Genomic DNA, 17,340 nt, shown 5'->3' with positions numbered 1-17,340 from the left:
GAGACAACTGCCATTTTACAAGCAGGCCACGGACACTACCACTTCGTAGAGGTTCAGAACGAGCCACCCTCATGGGTGCCTCTGTGGTGTATGGGCTGCTTTGGGCTAAAGGCACCCCAAACCCTGAGAACTCAAAAGAAACGTCTGCTCCCTCCTTATCTAGAAGTTAAATTAGGAACCTGGCCCTGGGTAAGAGTTAAAATCAGAAATGACCTTCTACCTATCTCTGCGGCAGGAAAACTAATAATCACTGAACCTGTGCTCTCTCTACAGTGACCTGGCGCGTGACCTCATGCCCCGCTCAGGAGGTCTGGGGTACCCGTTCTCCCTGCCGGTCTCTGAACCCCCCCCTGCACGGGGCCTCTGACTCTCAGGACGCAGGGCTCCCCTACAAAGGCATGTACTAAATTTGGTTATTTTCTCTCGTTTACCTGTCGCAGCTCTCCTTGATGTCAGACGGGCCCAGACCTGGGGGCTGAGGAAGGCTTCCTCCCGCCCCATGCTGACACTGCTCGCACGGTGCGAGCCCGCTCCACTCCCTCCTGGTACGTCAGTCGCGAAATCCAGGTGCACACCCTCTCGGCCTCCTGTGATTATTTCCTAGGATCTGTCCTCCCGGTGCCACTCAAAACTCACACCTATCGCCTTCGACAGGTCAGTCTGGCCGCGCTGTAGGCTGTGTTGGCCGGCCCTCTAAACTCTAAATGGTTCTAAAATGGTGCAGCGGAAGTTACATTTTTTTAAAGGTCTACTTCAAAATGAATCAGAGGTGTCAAAATGACAAAAACTCTTCAGAACTGGAGAAAGAATAAATCGAGTCAGACTGAAGGATCATCACTAATTAAGAATATTCACCTTGCCGAAACCGGTTTGGCTCAGTGGATAGAGCGTCGGCCTGCGGACTGAAAGGTCCCAGGTTCGATTCCGGTCAAGGGCATGTACCTGGGTTGCGGGCACATCCCCAGTAGGAGGTGTGCAGGAGGCAGGTGATCGATGTTTCTCTCTCATTGATGTTTCTAACTCTCTATCTCTCTCCCTTCCTCTCTGTAAAAAATCAATAAAATATATTTTTTAAAAAAAAGAATATTCACCTCGTTTCTTCTACTTTCCAAACACATGCCAGAACCATCATGGACAGAAAGCCAACAGGCCGTCCCCACACCAGCCAGCCCTCCACGCTGGCCGTCTTGTCACTGTGAGGCAGAGCCATAAAAATAGCTCTCTGCTTGCAGAGAAGCACAACAACATGACGCAACGCGGCAGCAACAAACAGGCTTTCATACAAGAGATTAGCTGCCGCCATCGATGTTGGTTAGCACCACTGTGTCAATATTAAAACTTTTACATCATTCAAATGTAAGTCTCTACTCTGTCCAAGTATAAGAAATTACGTAATTTTAAGATGACTCGGTGCTGGAGAAACTGATAAAGGGAAGAGCATTCACACCTCACTAGCTGCTAGCTTTTAAAAACTGTCTTATTAAGAAAAGTCTCTCCATCAAGCAAAATGAGTCCCTCTGAAGATCAGAGCTGGAGTCACCATGTTCTATGTCCCTTCGTCAGGCAGTCATGGCTGAGGGGAGGGACAGAACTCCCCAAGCGTTTCTGGGGAGGCAGCTTCTACCTGCTGGGGCCCCAGGCAGCTGACCCTCATAGCAGGAGGGGGGTAGGGTGGGGCGTGTGCACTCCGTGGTAACGGGAATCTAGACAAGGCACCAGCATATCTACTACAAAAGTATCAACTGTGCAACAAAAAAGCATAGCAGATTGGAGTAGATATATAAAGTAACAAAAAGTTTAATTCACTAAGAAGAGTTATCAACATTAAATATGAAGCTTGTATAGCCCTAACACCACAGCTATTTTAACATGCATAAAACTGACAGTAATGAGGAGAAACGGATGAGTCCTCAGGAGGACTTCGGAGGGGGATATTGTAATACACCCCTCCCCGTAACTGACACAGCACGTAGACAAAAACCAGTAAGGATCTGCAAGCTTGAACTCAATACCTGAGTTACAGCTAATAACACTGTATCCTGGCACAACCGTCAAGAAAGAGGCCAATACAAGAGAACAGGTTCAAAACAGAACCACTACACATGCACAGTTCATTTATGACAAATGTGGCGCTGTAGAGCAGTGCAGAAAAAACTCTCTTTTTAATAAATGGTGCTGTGTCAACTGGAGATCCAATTATTGGGGGAAATGTCTTTTGAGTTCTACCTCACACTGTATAAAAAAAATCAATTCCAGGTGAATGGCAGTCCTAAACATCTATATATATAAAAGGCTAATATGCTAAGTGTCCCTCCAACCGTCCAACTGGTCACTATGACACACACTGACCACCAGGGAGCAGACGCTCAACACAGGAGCTGCCATGATACGCACTGGCCATTTACAGAGAAACGGCAGATTTGGCGCCCACAAAGCAACACTCGGCTCCCCCCAAGTGGGTCACAGGCCCCGCCACCACCCGGAGCGACAGCCACCAAACTGCAGCCAACGCTGCCGAGACCCCATAGCACAAAATGCAGCCACACCCCAGCCCAGCACGGAAACCTTCGCTGTGGGCACCGGGTAATGATGTCACGTAGCAACGCCCGGCTTCCTCTCCCTAGCGACTAGCCTCCTTGCAGTTTCTTCAGCCCAGGAACACCACTTGCTTCATAGCCAGGTGCAAACACTTTACACTTTAACCAAATGTCTGTGAAGCGTTTTCCCGTGCCTCATCTCACTTGATCCTCACAGAAGTCCTGGAGTAGGTAGATAGGAGACACAGTAGAATCCTATTTTCTTTTCATTAGCTGAATATGGAGATTTAGAAAGCTTAGAAACTTGACCCGACTGAAAAGAAGTAAGAAATGGTGGACCTTGAAAATGGCTTCAGGTTTTCTCACTGCACAGAATATAGTCAAACACGGCTGCAGTTAAATATTTACCCTTTGTTCTCCCTGCGTGATCTACAATAATAATCTGCTTCGTGTTGATATTTCCTGCTGTGTTGCTGACAATTACTTGAGAAGTTGGGGTGCTTCACTGGGCTGGAAAAAGTTTAGCTAAATCAGAAAGCAGGTCTAATTAAGCCAGTTTACTCTATATCTATAAAAGGCTAAGTTGACTCGCACATGCGTGATACATATAAAGCTCTCACTGGTGCCAATTGCACATGTGTGTTTCAGTCTGTCACTGTTGATCATAAATTTGGTTGACACTTCTATTACAGAGAAAGGGCGAATAGCGATATTAAAATATTTCTTCTAATTAATTTCCTTTCAATGTGCATGAATCCGTACACCAGGCCACTAGTAAAAGATAAAACAATAAAGCTATTAGAAGGTAATCTGCAGAATATCTTTATGATCATGGGCTAAGCAAGGATTTCCTAAATAGATCACACAAATCACTAACCATAAAAAGCTAAAAATGATAAATTGGACTACATTAAAAGGTAGAATTTAAGTCCATTCAAATATACCATTAAGAGAATGAAAATCAAGCCAAAGGTGTTAGAAAGGATGAATAGTAACGGTACTTCTCATGCACTGCTATAAATTGATAATCATTTTAGACAACAGTATGTCATTATTTATATGGCAGAATTTCTACATTTCCTTCCCAGGCTTTCTATTTCTAGATCTATATCTTAGATAAACTCTTGCATCCATGTACAAAAATGTCAGAGCAGCATTATTCATAACAAGAATCTAAAACAAGAATCTAACCCAAATGTATATCAATAGAAAATAGCTTAAATTTTATATTAATGTAATGAAATCAATACAGCATTGAAAATGAATTAACTACAGATATACCCCTCAACATGGTGTTACATGGTGTTAAAGGAGTCATGTATTTATTTATATTCAAACTATTAAACACAAGGAAGGGCACAAAATTCAGGATAGTGCTACACTCTGGGGGGAAATTTCAATAGGAAAGGGACAAACAGGAGCTTAGGAAAGTCCCATTTTGTAAACTGGGTTGTAAATTCATAAAAATTTATCTTTTTATTACTCTTTAAATTTCGCATATATATTTTGCATACAAAAAGGTATATATGATGCCTGGCCAGCATGGCTCAGTGGTTGAATGTTGACCCATGAACCAAGAGATCGCGGTTCGACTCCCAATCAAGGCACATGCCAAGTTGCAAGCTAGATCCCCGGTAGGAGGCGTGCAGCAGGCAGCTGATCAGTGATTCTCTCTCATCATTAATGTTATTGTATCTCTCTCCCTCTTTCTTCCTCTCTCTGAAATCAATAAAAACATTTTTTTAAAAAAACGTACATATGACATCACATCACTGCAAAAAGGAGGGGTGGAGCACACAGGACAGTGGAGTAGCAAAGGCACAGAGAGGAAGTGGGAAAAGAAAATACAAAAAGAAAATTCTCAGGTGACGCACCCCGGAACCAGAGAGGAGGGAGCTCTCGCACTCGGGGCTGGTTTCAGCGCCCTGCCGGAAGCACCCCGCTCACTCCGCAGGTGCCCTTCGAGCCGCGGTGCCATCCCAGGTGTGGCCGGCCAGGGAGGGACCACGGGAGGCTGGCTCCAGGGCGTATCTGGCCCATCTCACCCAGTCCTGCCCATTGGCCACCTTCTAAGTAATTTCCTTTCAATGTGCACAAATCTATGCACCGGGTCACTAGTTAATCTGTAAGAAAAATATAAAATTCCAGGATGATGGCAATGCATTGGGTCTAGAAACAACTGTCTAAATGTTGTTGTTTTTGTTATTCCTCACCCTAGAATATTTTTTTCCATTGACTTTTAAAAATTTTTTTTATTGATTTCAGAGAGGGAGAGAGAGAGAAACAATGATGAGAATCATTGATTGGCTGCCTCCTGCACACCCCCTACTTGGAATTGAGCCCACAACCCGGGCCTGTGCCCTGACCAGGAATTGAACTGTGACCTCTTGGTTCATAGGCTGATGCTCAACCCCTGAGCTACACCAGCCGGGTTCCATTAATTTTTAGAGAGAATGGAATGGAGAGGGAGAGACAGAGAGAGAGAAACATCTATATGAGAGAGACACACTCTACCCACTGAGAAACTGGCTGAGAATCAACTGTCCAAAATTAACCTTTCCACAAACAGTATAATTTTCAAAAGCTGAAAGACCTTACATATGTGTATAGATGCCATACATTTTTCTAGCAATAAGGGGAAAAAGACAAGTAAAAATTGGGGGGAGGGAGGTTACTGGAGGGGAACCCTGCAAGAACGTTTGATTCAAATACAATGTAACCTGTACTACGGCATTATTTTGTGCTCATTATATCTTTTAAAAGAAGAATGCATTTAATACTTAGAACATTCTCATCAGATTTACTAACACAAGATGGATTCATGAAGAAGTACACTTTGTACTTAGGTGTAAAAGGGTGTGTACATACTGTATCACAAAAAAAGGGAGGTGGGGGCTAATTCTAAAACAGCAGCTTTTGAAATCAAAGCTAAAAGGCTTTTGCTGACTCTTCAAGTTTCATGTGCAGTGGGCAGAGGCAGGGAGAGTGCTGCCTCCTCGCTGCAGTGTGCTTCTCTATCGGCTGCAAGGCTGCGTGTGCTGACCTTAAGAGAGCGCGAGGTCTGTCTGCTCTCCCTTCTGCTCGTGGGCTGACAGGCTTAACGGGGAGGCAACGACTTGGTGGCTCTGATATTGGCTTTGTTCAATATTCTACTGCATTTCCTCTACAAGCACTGGAAGATTTTTGGCATAAATGCATTTTTAATCCTTCAGAAATAAGCAAGGCATAATGAAATAAAACAGTTTAAACCACAAATGAAATTACAAAAGAAAATAACATAATATAACCACTGGGGGAGAGGGGGGAGGAAACTCCTAAATATAGCAGGCACCAAAGAGTTTACAAACTAAAATTACAAAGACTTCCAAACTAAATGTCTTCTAAGAAATTCTGAGGTAAATTCTAAGTAATCCGAGACACAACCATATCACGCATCAGGAGAATGGAGGAGCGAGCGCCCTGAACGGGAGTTGGCAGCGCCGTGCGCTCGGTGCCAGTCCTCAGAGGGCACGCCAAGCCCCCGCGACCTCCTGGCCACCCTCTCCGTGACAGGCTGCGCCCCGACAGGGCTTTGTCCGTGGAACGCAAGGTGAAGCACCTGGTTCACCACAACAGGAAAGAGACTCGTCTTGCTGGTGCTCTGTGCCCTCAGCCACGTGAACAGAAGGGTCCGTGGAAGACTCCAAGGCCCAGATGGAAGGGACCAGATCCCTCAATCACCACAGGAAGCAAGAAATAAACCTTTGCAACCAAGGCTGTGGGTCCAATCCCCCATCAGGGCGAATACAACACTCAGCCAATGAACTCATAAATAAGTGAAACAACAAACTGATGTCTGTCTGTCTCTCTCTCTCTCTCTCTCTCTCTCTCCTTTTCTCTACCTCTAAAATCAAAATTTTTTAAAAAGAAATAAGCCCTAATTGTGTGAAGCCATTAAACTGCTAGATAAGTTAAAGCAGACAGCAATAATTACCCAATTAATACGAGGATCTTACATATCTAACATCCTCATTTTACAAAAAAAAAAAAAAAAAAAAAAAACCCGAAACAAACCACTATTGATAAAGAGACTTTCCAAAAATTTCACTATTTAATAGAAGAACCAGGTTCGCCTTTTGTTATAAGACCACAAAAAGGCAGTAACATAGACAGTTTCCCATATAACATGAGGGACCTTAAATTTCTACAAAAATGCTTGTGAAAATCTTACAGACATCCATCCCAATTACTATGACAGACACTGGTTCTCTCATTTGGACATGCATCAGTAAAATGTGGCTGAAATTATTAGAAATTTCATATATTACAACAGACTAATACATTACATAAAACCTTATATAACCTGTTACTCTATTACCCTCATTTTCTAAGGAGTATATTGAAGGTATTATATACTATGTAAGTATATCATGTGAAAGTGGTATTTGTGATCACTTCTAAATACATAGCTTCTGATTATACCTTTATTTCCCAAAGAGAAGAAAAAGAAAATCCCAAGTTTTTAACAATAACTCAGATTTAAAATAATTCATCACTGGCCAACCATCTGGCTTCTATTTACCTCTGTCCTAGCTGGACATAAGACCCTGGATCTAAGGTCTTGGGCAAGTCACCTCACGTGATTTCCATAAAAAGAATTATCCACAGACTTTTTAGGCATATCACTTTATTTTTTTAAATATATTTTTATTGATTTCAGAGAGGAAGAGAGAGGGAGAGAGAGAAACATCAACGATGAGAGAACCATTGCTTCGCTGCCTCCTGCACGCCCCCTATGGGGATGGAGCCCGCAACCCAGGCATCTAACTCGGAATCGAACTCGGAATCTTCAGTCCGCAAGCTGATGCTCTATCCGCTCAGCCAAACCAGCCAGGGCTCAGCCTATCATTTTAACTATGATTTGACTGTTCAGGTCAACAAAACGTATTGAATACTGCATCATTAGGTGGAACCATAAATTGATTGATATGTGAATCTGTGGACCTATAAAAACTGCATTTTTGTAAGACTTGACTTAACACTAAGTGCCACCCACTCCGTTCTTGAAATCACTCATTTTATTAGGCATGTACACACTCGCACACCTTTTGGAAACACCAGTATGCTGACTTAGGAGCTCCTAAACTGATGTCATTAGAACGAGAGAGCAAATTCTACAATCTGAAGAGAAAAACCTTTTATATAACTTTTACATATTCTCTTCTCCTGAGCACTTATAACTATGTGCTATTTACAAAAAAACTACACATCATCAGCTGATACAGTGGATCATAATACCAAATTCAAATGTTTTGTCCACGATTCCTACAGTTAATGTGTAAAACATAAAACCTACCTGTCTAGTATTCCATCAGTTTAGACTCCTATTTAAAGATTTAGGATTAAGTTTGCTTTGCCGGACTCACAGAGGATTGAATTCCTTGTAAATAGTTAGTCATTCCCATAAAAGACTAAATTATGAAAGCTCGTATTACATCCCAGTAAATTCAAAGGTTTCTCTGAAAACGTTGTCAATCCACACAAAACAGGATTTAGACTGTTCCCAGGACAGAGTATGTTCCTGACCAAATCATTTTACATCAAGACACTTTATTCCAAACATAACACCAGAACCAAATAGACATATTTTTTTATTGTTTAAAGTATTACAAATAGTAGTGCATAGGTCTCCTTTCAAATGGACATATTTTTACAAGCATGTGACAGCTGACCTAAATATGTCAAGTACATATTCAGTAGCTTGTATTCTTAGAGTACATGAAAACGTACTTCCACTGACTTTAATCTTTTCTAAAAGAATTTTAATTTTCCTATGAAACCACCTTCTTGGTTAAAAAAACAAACAAACAAACAAAACAGTCTGAGTCAGAGAAGGTAACAGTCTTTTCTGATCTCTGTAGACTAACTTCCAAAATGTAGTTGTTCAGATTTCAGATTTGCAGTTAGAGTAATTCATAGACGTCATCCTGTGATCTTAGGATATTCAATGTAGCAACAAACACCAAATATCATTACTCCCATACACAACTGCCGCAAATGATTGGCCTAAACTAAGACGGAAACAAATCAAGCTATCAAAGCGATAATATGTTCTCCGTACCTAAGAAGATAATGTCCACCGTCAGCTTTACCATTTCCACTCATCACAACTACGCCCCAAACCCCGCCTATCAACACACCATCAATACAGCTTTCGTCGCATTAGAATCCATTTACCATTTACGTGAAGAAATAGAAACAGAAATGCATCATCAATGCACAAGGGCACGTCTGCCGAACGCTGACTGGAGCAGCCAGCAAGCCGGGAGCGGAGGAGAGCAAGAATCCTCTGCAGCCCACATGCTGCATCTGGAGAAGACAACGTGTCTCCCCTGGGACCACAGGCCTGAGACTGTAAGCTCCCTGTCGTCCTGAGTCACGACTGGTCACTGTTTCACAGCTCAAGTGAAAGACATGCATAGAAATGTCTAACCGAAGTAAGTCAGGCAGAAAAGGACAAGAATCAACATATTTCACGCATATCCTATCTAATAAAAGAGTAATATGCAAACTGACCATCACTCCAACACACAAGATGGCTGCCCCCATGTGGACACAAGATGGCTGGCAGGGGAGGGCAGTTGCGGGGAACCAGGCCTTCAGGGGAGGGCAGTTAGGGGCGACCAGGCCGGCAGGGGAGGGCAGTTGGGGGCAATCGGGCTGGCAGGGGAGCAGTTAGGCATTGATCAGGGTGGCAGGCAGGCGAGCAGTTGGGAGCCAGCAGTCCTGGATTGTGAGAGGGATCTCCGACTGCCCGTTTAGGCCCGATCCCACTGGGGTCCCAGATTGGAGAGGGTGCAGGCTGGGCTGAGGGAGAGCCCCCGCCCCCACCCCACCCCCGCACAAATTTCATGCACCGGGCCTCTAGTGTAGGATATAAATGAGAAAGCAACACACAAACAAACAACTCTCGGGGACAACAGTGTGGTGGTTATCAGAGGGGAGGGAGGGTGGGGGGAGGCAGAAGAGGGCCAAGGGCATCAAATACATGATGCGGAAGGAGACACCTGTGGTGAGCACACAGTGCAATATACAGAAGATGTAGTCATAGAACTGCACACTTAAAGCTTACATGATCTCATTAACCAATTCACCCCAATAAATTTAGTAAAATGAAAAAATACACGCATAAAAATTAAAATAATAAAGAGTAAGGGGCCCCTTAAATTATCTAGTTTCCTCTCATATTTTACGACTAGTAAAGTAAGATCCAAAGAATTTTCCCCTTGCCCAAAGGCACCCAGCTAATTAGTTGCAAAGCTAAAATCAGAACCAAGATCTTCCAACTGCCACCAACCCAAAGTTCCCTCCCCAGGCTAAGTACTGGCCCAACCTGCAAGAGAAGCACTTGCTCAGGTAAAAGCAGAAAGCCAGTATCAAACAGGGCCCTCAGTGCAGTGGTCCACAGAGTGTTTTGGAAAAACTGTGCCAACATCACAAAAATCATGTATTTTTGCATGAAAATACAGACTGACAGTTTCTTTCAAAAAAGATCAGACACCTAGCATGCATTCCCACTCAGCAGTAATACACTGGGGCTAAGTAACTGCCTTGTGTACACACCCACTCAGGGTACGTAGCATAATCTTATTCCCAGCCTGCTTCTCTCATTCACTTTAGCTGCAAGGATACTGTAGGAGTTTAATAAGAGATTCCTTCACTAGAGCGATTTAATCATAAATTCTAAACAGTTCTTATGGTAGTAGATTTTGGCTAGGATTTAGTGGCTGGGTTTAACTAAGCACAAAGTGGATATACAGGAAAGATGGGAGAAAGAGAAACAAATTTAAAAAGCCTCCTGCCGAAGCCGGTTTGGCTCAGTGGATAGAGCGTCGGCCTGCGGACTGAAAGGTCCCAGGTTCAATTCCGGTCAAGGGCATGTATGTACCTGGGTTGTGGGCACATCCCAGCTGGGAGATGTGCAAGAGGTGGCTGGTCGATGTTTCTCTCTCATCGATGTTTCTGACTCTCTATCTCTCTCCCTTCCTCTCTGTAAAAAATCAATAAAATATATTTTAAAAAATAAAAATAAAAAAAATAAAAAGCCTCCTATGCCCTAGCTGATTTGGCTCAGTGGATAGAGCGTCGGCCTACGGACTGAAGAGTCCCGGGTTCGATTCCAGTCAAGGGCACGTGCTGAGGTTGTGGGCTCAATCCCCAGTTGGGGACATGCAGGAGGCAGCGATCAATGATTCTCTCTCATCACTGATGTTTCTATCTCTCTCCCTCCCTCCCTTTCTGAAACCAATAAAAATAATTTTTTTAGCCGAAACCGGTTTGGCTCAGTGGATAGAGCGTCGGCCTGCGGACTGAAAGGTCCCAGGTTCGATTCCGGTCAAGGGCATGTACCTGGGTTGCGGGCACATCCCCAGTGGGGGATGTGCAGGAGGCGGCTGATCGATGTTTCTCTCCCATCGATGTTTCTAACTCTCTATCTCTCTCTCCCTTCCTCTCTGTAAAAAATCAATAAAATATATTTAAAAAAATAATAATAATAATAATTTTTTTAAATAAAAAGTAAAATAAAAAGCCACCTACCATTCAGTGGTAATTCCTTTAGAGCATAATCAGAACTTGGCTCTCATGAAGAGCTGTCCTGACCCCTCCGCTTTAAGGAAAAGGCAAGAATGCATGTTCATACTTCCTAAATTAGGAATCTCAATGGTTTAAAACCCTGTATGTTATAGCTACGGACCACGAGTGTGATGCCATTTTTAAGTATTTTTAAGACTTAGTACTACTATATTGCAATAGAACCATAGTAACAGTAGGCACAAAAAAGAAAAGACTGGGAGAAAAAAGTCTAAATTAGAAACAAACCTAATTTGTCCCATAAATATGGCATTTCCATTCCTTGCAGACAGATCAAGTTTAATTAAAATCTTTCGGGGACACCCCAGTAAGCGATGAGCACCCCAGCGCTCAGGCCTCAGTCTCTGATAAAGGAGCCAGGACTCCTTGGAGAAGGAGCTCATCCCAGGACGGGGGCAGCAAATACACAAGCAGAGCCTGGAGCACCTTGTGATGTAAGAAAGCTAGGAAATTCCTTTAAAGGGGAATGGGGGCATGCCCAAGGAAGACAGGAGTCAACGGAAAGAGCTCCGATGGCCAAAGCTGGGACGTAAGCAGCAAACTCTGGTATTGGCGTGTAACCAAAAATACACAATTAGCCCGGCCGGGTGGCTCCGTGGTTGAGCGTCAACCTATGAACCAGAAGATGCCAGTTCGATTCCCAGTCAGGGCACAGGCCTGGGTGGCGGGCTCAATCCCCAGTGTGGGGCGTGCAGGAGGCAGCTGATGGATGATTCTCTCTCATCATGGGTGTTTCTTTCTATCCCTCTCCCTTCCTCTCTCTCTAAAAATCAATAAGAACATTCATATACACACACACACAATTAACACGGATGAATCCGCACTGATATAATTAAATAAATCCATCTACATGAAGAAAACCTCCGGAGGAATATGGATGCCGCCCCCAGGAGGTGGGACATCACCGCTGACTCCGTCCGTCAGTGTGAGCAGCACACAGTGGCCTCCTTCCGAAGAGCACGACATGGGAAGGAAGGAAGAAGAGAAACCTGACAAACACTGCCTAAGCCAGGTGATCAAGACTGGCATGTAATCGAGGTCATGGTGACATATGTACCCTTGACATGATATGATGAAATGGCATTTTACCTCTGTAATCTTCCTCTCAAAAACCAGAACCACAGCCCTGGCGGGTGTGGCTCAGTTGGCTGGGCACTGTCCCGTGCACTGAAAGGTTGCCAGTTCGATTCCCAGTCAGTTGCAGGCTGGATCCTTGGTAGGGGGCATGTAGGAAGCAGCCAATCAATGCCTGGCTCACATTGGTGTTTCTCTCTCTTTCCCTCTCCCTTCCTCTCTCTTTAAAAATCTATTTAAAAATCTTAAATATGCCGAAACCGGTTTGGCTCAGTGGATAGAGCGTCAGCCTGCGGACTGAAAGGTCCCGGGTTCGATTCCGGTCAAGGGCATGTACCTGGGTTGCAGGCACTTCCCCAGTGGGGGATGTGCAGGAGGCAGCTGATCGATGTTTCTAACTCTCTATCTCTCTCCCTTCCTCTCTGTAAAAAACCAATAAAATATATTAAAAAAAAAAAATCTTAAATATATATACATATATACCAGAGGTCCGGTGCACAAAATTTGTGTAGGGGGAGAAGGGGGTCCAACTGTCTCTCACAATCTGGGACCGCTGGCTCCCAACTGCTTGCCTGCCTGATTGCCCCTAACTGCTCCCCTGCCAGCCTAATAGTCCCTAACTGCTCCCCTGCTGGCCTGATCGCCCCTAACGGCCTCTGCCTTGGCCCGCACCCGGGACCCAGGATTCCCTCCTCCAGCGGGATGCAGGCACAAGGGACTGGGGCTTCCCTCCCTCTGGCCGGCCTCAGACACCCGGGACCCGGGCCAACTTTGCCCGGGGCCAGCTGTAGCTGCAGGCTCCCCGGACGGGCAGCTTCGCCCAGGCCCAGCTTTGTCAGGAAAGACATCCAGATGGTTGTCCGGAAGACGTCTGGCCTAATTTGCGTATTACCCTTTTATTAGTGTTGATATCCCCAGTCTAAACATAAGAAAAAGATCAGCTAAATCCAACCTGAAGGACAGTCTATAAAATGTCAGAGCAGTAGTCCTCAAAGCTGCCAAAGTCATCAAAAATCAATTCTGGCCCTGGCCAGTGTGGCTCCGTTGGTTGGAGTATCGTCCCATAAACCAGAAGATGGCGGGTTCCATTCCTGGTCAGGGCACATACCTGGGTTGCGAGTTCAATCCCTGGTCTGGATGCATGCAGGAGGCAGCAGATCAATGTCTCTCTCTCTCTCTCTCCTTCCCTCCTTCCTTACCTCTCTCCCTCCAAAAAAATCCCTAAGAATAATAATAATGGTAATAATAATAATTCAAATCTGACCCTGACCGGGTAGCTCAGTTGGTTAGAGTATCATCCCAATAAGCCAAGGTTGTGGGTTCGATCCCTGGTCAGGGCACATACAAGAGTCAACCAATGAGTGAATCAACCAATGAATGCATAAATAAGTGGAACAACAAATTGATGCTATCGCTATCTCTCTCTCTCTCTCTCTCTCTCTCTCTCTCTCCCTCCCTCCCTCCCTCCCTCCCTCCCTCCCTCCCTCCCTTCCACTCTTGCCAAAAAAAAGAAAAAATCCTCTGCTGAGGATTTAAAAAAAAGTGTCTTCCAAGTCTCTAATCACTGAAAACTAACTGGCTCTCCGCTAAAGCTTCAAGTCTGAGGTCCTACCACTGGTGCTCTGGAAAACCAACTTAACTTTGTTGATTCACAGACCAACTCTAACAAGGACTTATTCATTTTTAGAGAAACAAAACAACTTAGCAATGTGTATCTAATATTTCCAACTGAATCACAAGACTTCAAAAAGGGCATCTGAATCCAATCTCCTTACTTTATAAGTGAGAAGAGGGCCAAGGGCATTGACAAAGATACTTGTTCAAGGTCATCGTTGAGTCTCAACTGGAACCAGGATTTCCTCAGTCTTACATTCCAAGGCAGGAAGCAAGGGAAAGATAAGGGTATTATAATTCTGACCATTTTCTATACTAGGTTAGAATGCTTTCATTTTCTCAGGGGTCAACAAGGTAAGTCCAGCTGTAGCCGCCTATCAGAAATAGCACCAAATAGCTATCCTTTTTCTAAATGTCATGCCTATATGATACGGATTTTTGTCTCCTATCTAACTCTCAATTCTTGCATTGTGGCACTAGTCAGTATCCCTGATGTGAAGGTGAAGCCTTGGTTAAAGTCCTAAGTGTACAATTTAATTTGGTACAGAAGTGAGTATATCCGTTTTTCTCCCAGGTGGCCTTAATACTTTTTTTAATTGAAGTAAAATGTACAGAGCCACCAACAATTTTAAAGTGTACAATTCCATGGCATCCATCTCTCTAGTTTCAAAATGTCTTTTTCATTTTTAATTAGAGAGGCACTAATCCCGATGCAGAAGAGTCACTATTTTCAATTAATTCATCGCATCTCAATGAAGGCCTGAGCCCAGGTTCCAACCCTAAGTGTATCCTGAACCCCTGTATCATCCTAATCTCTTTCTACACGTGGCCAGCCAAGCACCTTTCACCTTCTACATATCAGCGGTATTCTATCCCACAGAAAACCCACACTCCTGGCCTGAACAGCCACAGAGTCAGGGTATTGTGTGGTGAGCCTACCCAGCAGGCTTTTGTTTCAACAAATACTTTGACATTACAAACTACTTAGGAAGGAATGATCTCATCCTACTGAGCCAGCAGCAAACTTTATCAAAAAGCTTTTTGTTACAAGCTGTGATAACCTAGGAAACAAGATCTATTTTTACTATCTGGGCAACAAAAAGAAAAAAAGAAATCATAGGGGGAAAAACAGCTCATATAGTGGCCATTTCTAAAAATCACTTATTCTACAGAATTTTCCCCTTTCTTTGGTATCTCACTACAAGTGAACAAAAAATCTTTCAGAATAATTTAATGTCAGTAAAAAAAATAACTGTAACTATTGTTTTATTGTAAACTTTAAGCTTCTTATTCTATCCCAATATTGAACCTACATTGGGTGTGACCTGTAGGAAAAAACAAGGATTCCTCTCCAGCATCACTTCAACACTGACTGAGCGCTTATATTTTAGATACTTGGCACTTTACACATATTAATTCGATTAATATGCTGAACAAGTCCTAACCGGTTTGGCTCAGTGGATAGAGTGTCGGTCTGTGGACTGAAAGGTCCCAGGTTCGATTCCAGTCAAGGGCATGTACCTTGGTTGAGGGCACATCCCCAGTAGGGGGTGTGCAGGAGGCAGATGATCAATGTTTCTCTCTCATTGATGTTTCTGACTCTCTATCCCTCTCCCTTTATCTCTGTAAAAAATCAATAAAATATATATTTTAAAAAAATATGTTGAACAATTCTAGCATGTAGGTATATTATTTCCGTTTAAAATTAGGACACTAAGGCACTTAGTGGTTAAATAACTTGCAATTATTTTTACAGCAATAATTGCTGTATTGAAGCAGAGCTAAAATATCATCAAATACATTGAAAAGTCAGAAGCAATATAAACATTCTCTCCCACCACCTCCACCTACAATCCTTTAGCCCAACTCCCAGCCCCCAAAACATAAAAAGACATCAACAGCTGAGAGGTAAGGGGAGTGGGAAGAGGAAAATGAGCAGGCTAGCACACTGACAAATGCAAGGACTTATCTCACTCTATGACATTAGATGGTCCAGATGGGCAAGGGTTACCACACAAAAAGATGTATGGAAAAGGGAGTTTTTAGAAAAGCAAAATCTCAGTATTATTTCACTATTTTCTGAGGATCTGGGAAGCATAAGCATAATCTAGTCACTTAAAAAGTACTGGTATTCTCTGGCCCAGCTGGTGTGGCTCAGTGGTGAGTGTCAACCATGAACCAAGGGGTCACTGGTTCGATTCCCGGTCAGGGCACATGCCCGGGGTTATGGGCGCAATCTGCAGGTGGCAGCTGATTGATGATGTTTCTCATCAATGTTTCTATCTCTCAATACCTCTCTCTTCCTCTCTCTCTAAAAACCAATTAAAAAAACATATTTTTTAAAAAGTATTTATTCTCTGCTGGGGGAAGATATATTTTGTCTGGCTCTCCTAGAGTTTACATGAAATAGCCCCAAACTGTATTCCTTTGTTCTAAATCCATTCTCACCCATTATCCTTCCCATTTAGAATAAGCCAGGATGGGTTGGGGTGGGAGGAAGGAATGCAACAGGAAAAGGTGGCACTCTAGTCACTCAAAGTCTGTCTCATTTGAAAAGTCCGCACCTAAAGTTGAAGATTATAACCTAGACCTTAAGGCAGGTAACCAGTTAGCTCCCCTACCAAGACCACTAGTGACCTCACCCCCAAAAGCAATCTCTTTCAATGTCTAGTGAAGAAATAAAGCTGCCATCCATCAGCATTCATCGCCTACTGTTTTCATGTGACTCATCATATATGTCTAGGTATTCGGAGCCCATGGACGCGCCTTCTCTCTGCTTGTCTCCAGCAGGCACACTGCCAGGTACGAAGCCAGGCCATCCGCTCTGCAGAGGGCGTGCACCCCACACCCGCTCAGGAGGGGGTCAGTGAGCCCTCTCTGCTCTAAACCCTCAGGAAGCACACAGGAGATCTGGAGCAATGTTTAGAGGGAATCACCCTAGATGTGCATGTGTCAGAAGGCCTGTCAGAATCAACTGGCTGCAGGTGCCTGGTGTCAACTTTACACAAAGGATCCACAGCAAAGATAAGGAGCAAAGCTAACAATCACTTCTGGCTTCCGGACCAGCTCTCTGACATTCCGAAGGTGACTGTTGTCTTAAAAGTCCGAGAAAACAGAAAGATGGCTACAAAGACCACAGGGAGATAAAGACTCCAGTTAGGGCCCTGGCCTGGAGCCTAAACAGCTTCTGAAGACAGAAGTGGAGTTTGGCCTTCTGACATGCATCAAGCTTTCCCCAGATCTCAGCTGACCTCCCCACTCTGTGTCCTCATTCAGTGAGGACAGTGACACAATCACAAAATATAATCTGACAAGGAAACAAGTAAACGCTAGCACACAAAGCTCTAGGGAAGGAAGGCGTGTCCCAGGAAGAGGAAAGCTGTTACAAAAGCCCCAGCGCCTCCCTTCATCTCCGGACCACTGCAGTGACCCCCATGCCCTCAGGACTACATCAGAAAGAGTGGAACATGAATGGGAGGGGGGG

General features: G+C 44.0%; 1 protein-coding gene across 1 annotated transcript in view; it reads right to left on the bottom strand.

Moving 5' to 3' along the window:
• Positions 1 to 17,340, bottom strand: part of MAP4 (microtubule associated protein 4) — a 105,995-nt gene that overhangs the window by 72,176 nt on the left and 16,479 nt on the right. The window lies entirely within an intron of this gene.

The sequence above is a fragment of the Myotis daubentonii genome, chromosome 14 (genome assembly GCF_963259705.1).
Source record: "Myotis daubentonii chromosome 14, mMyoDau2.1, whole genome shotgun sequence".
In the NCBI taxonomy this organism is placed as follows: Eukaryota; Metazoa; Chordata; class Mammalia; order Chiroptera; family Vespertilionidae; genus Myotis; species Myotis daubentonii.
Note: the sequence above shows the minus strand (reverse complement) of the source record. Positions and strands in the feature narration are given on the sequence as shown.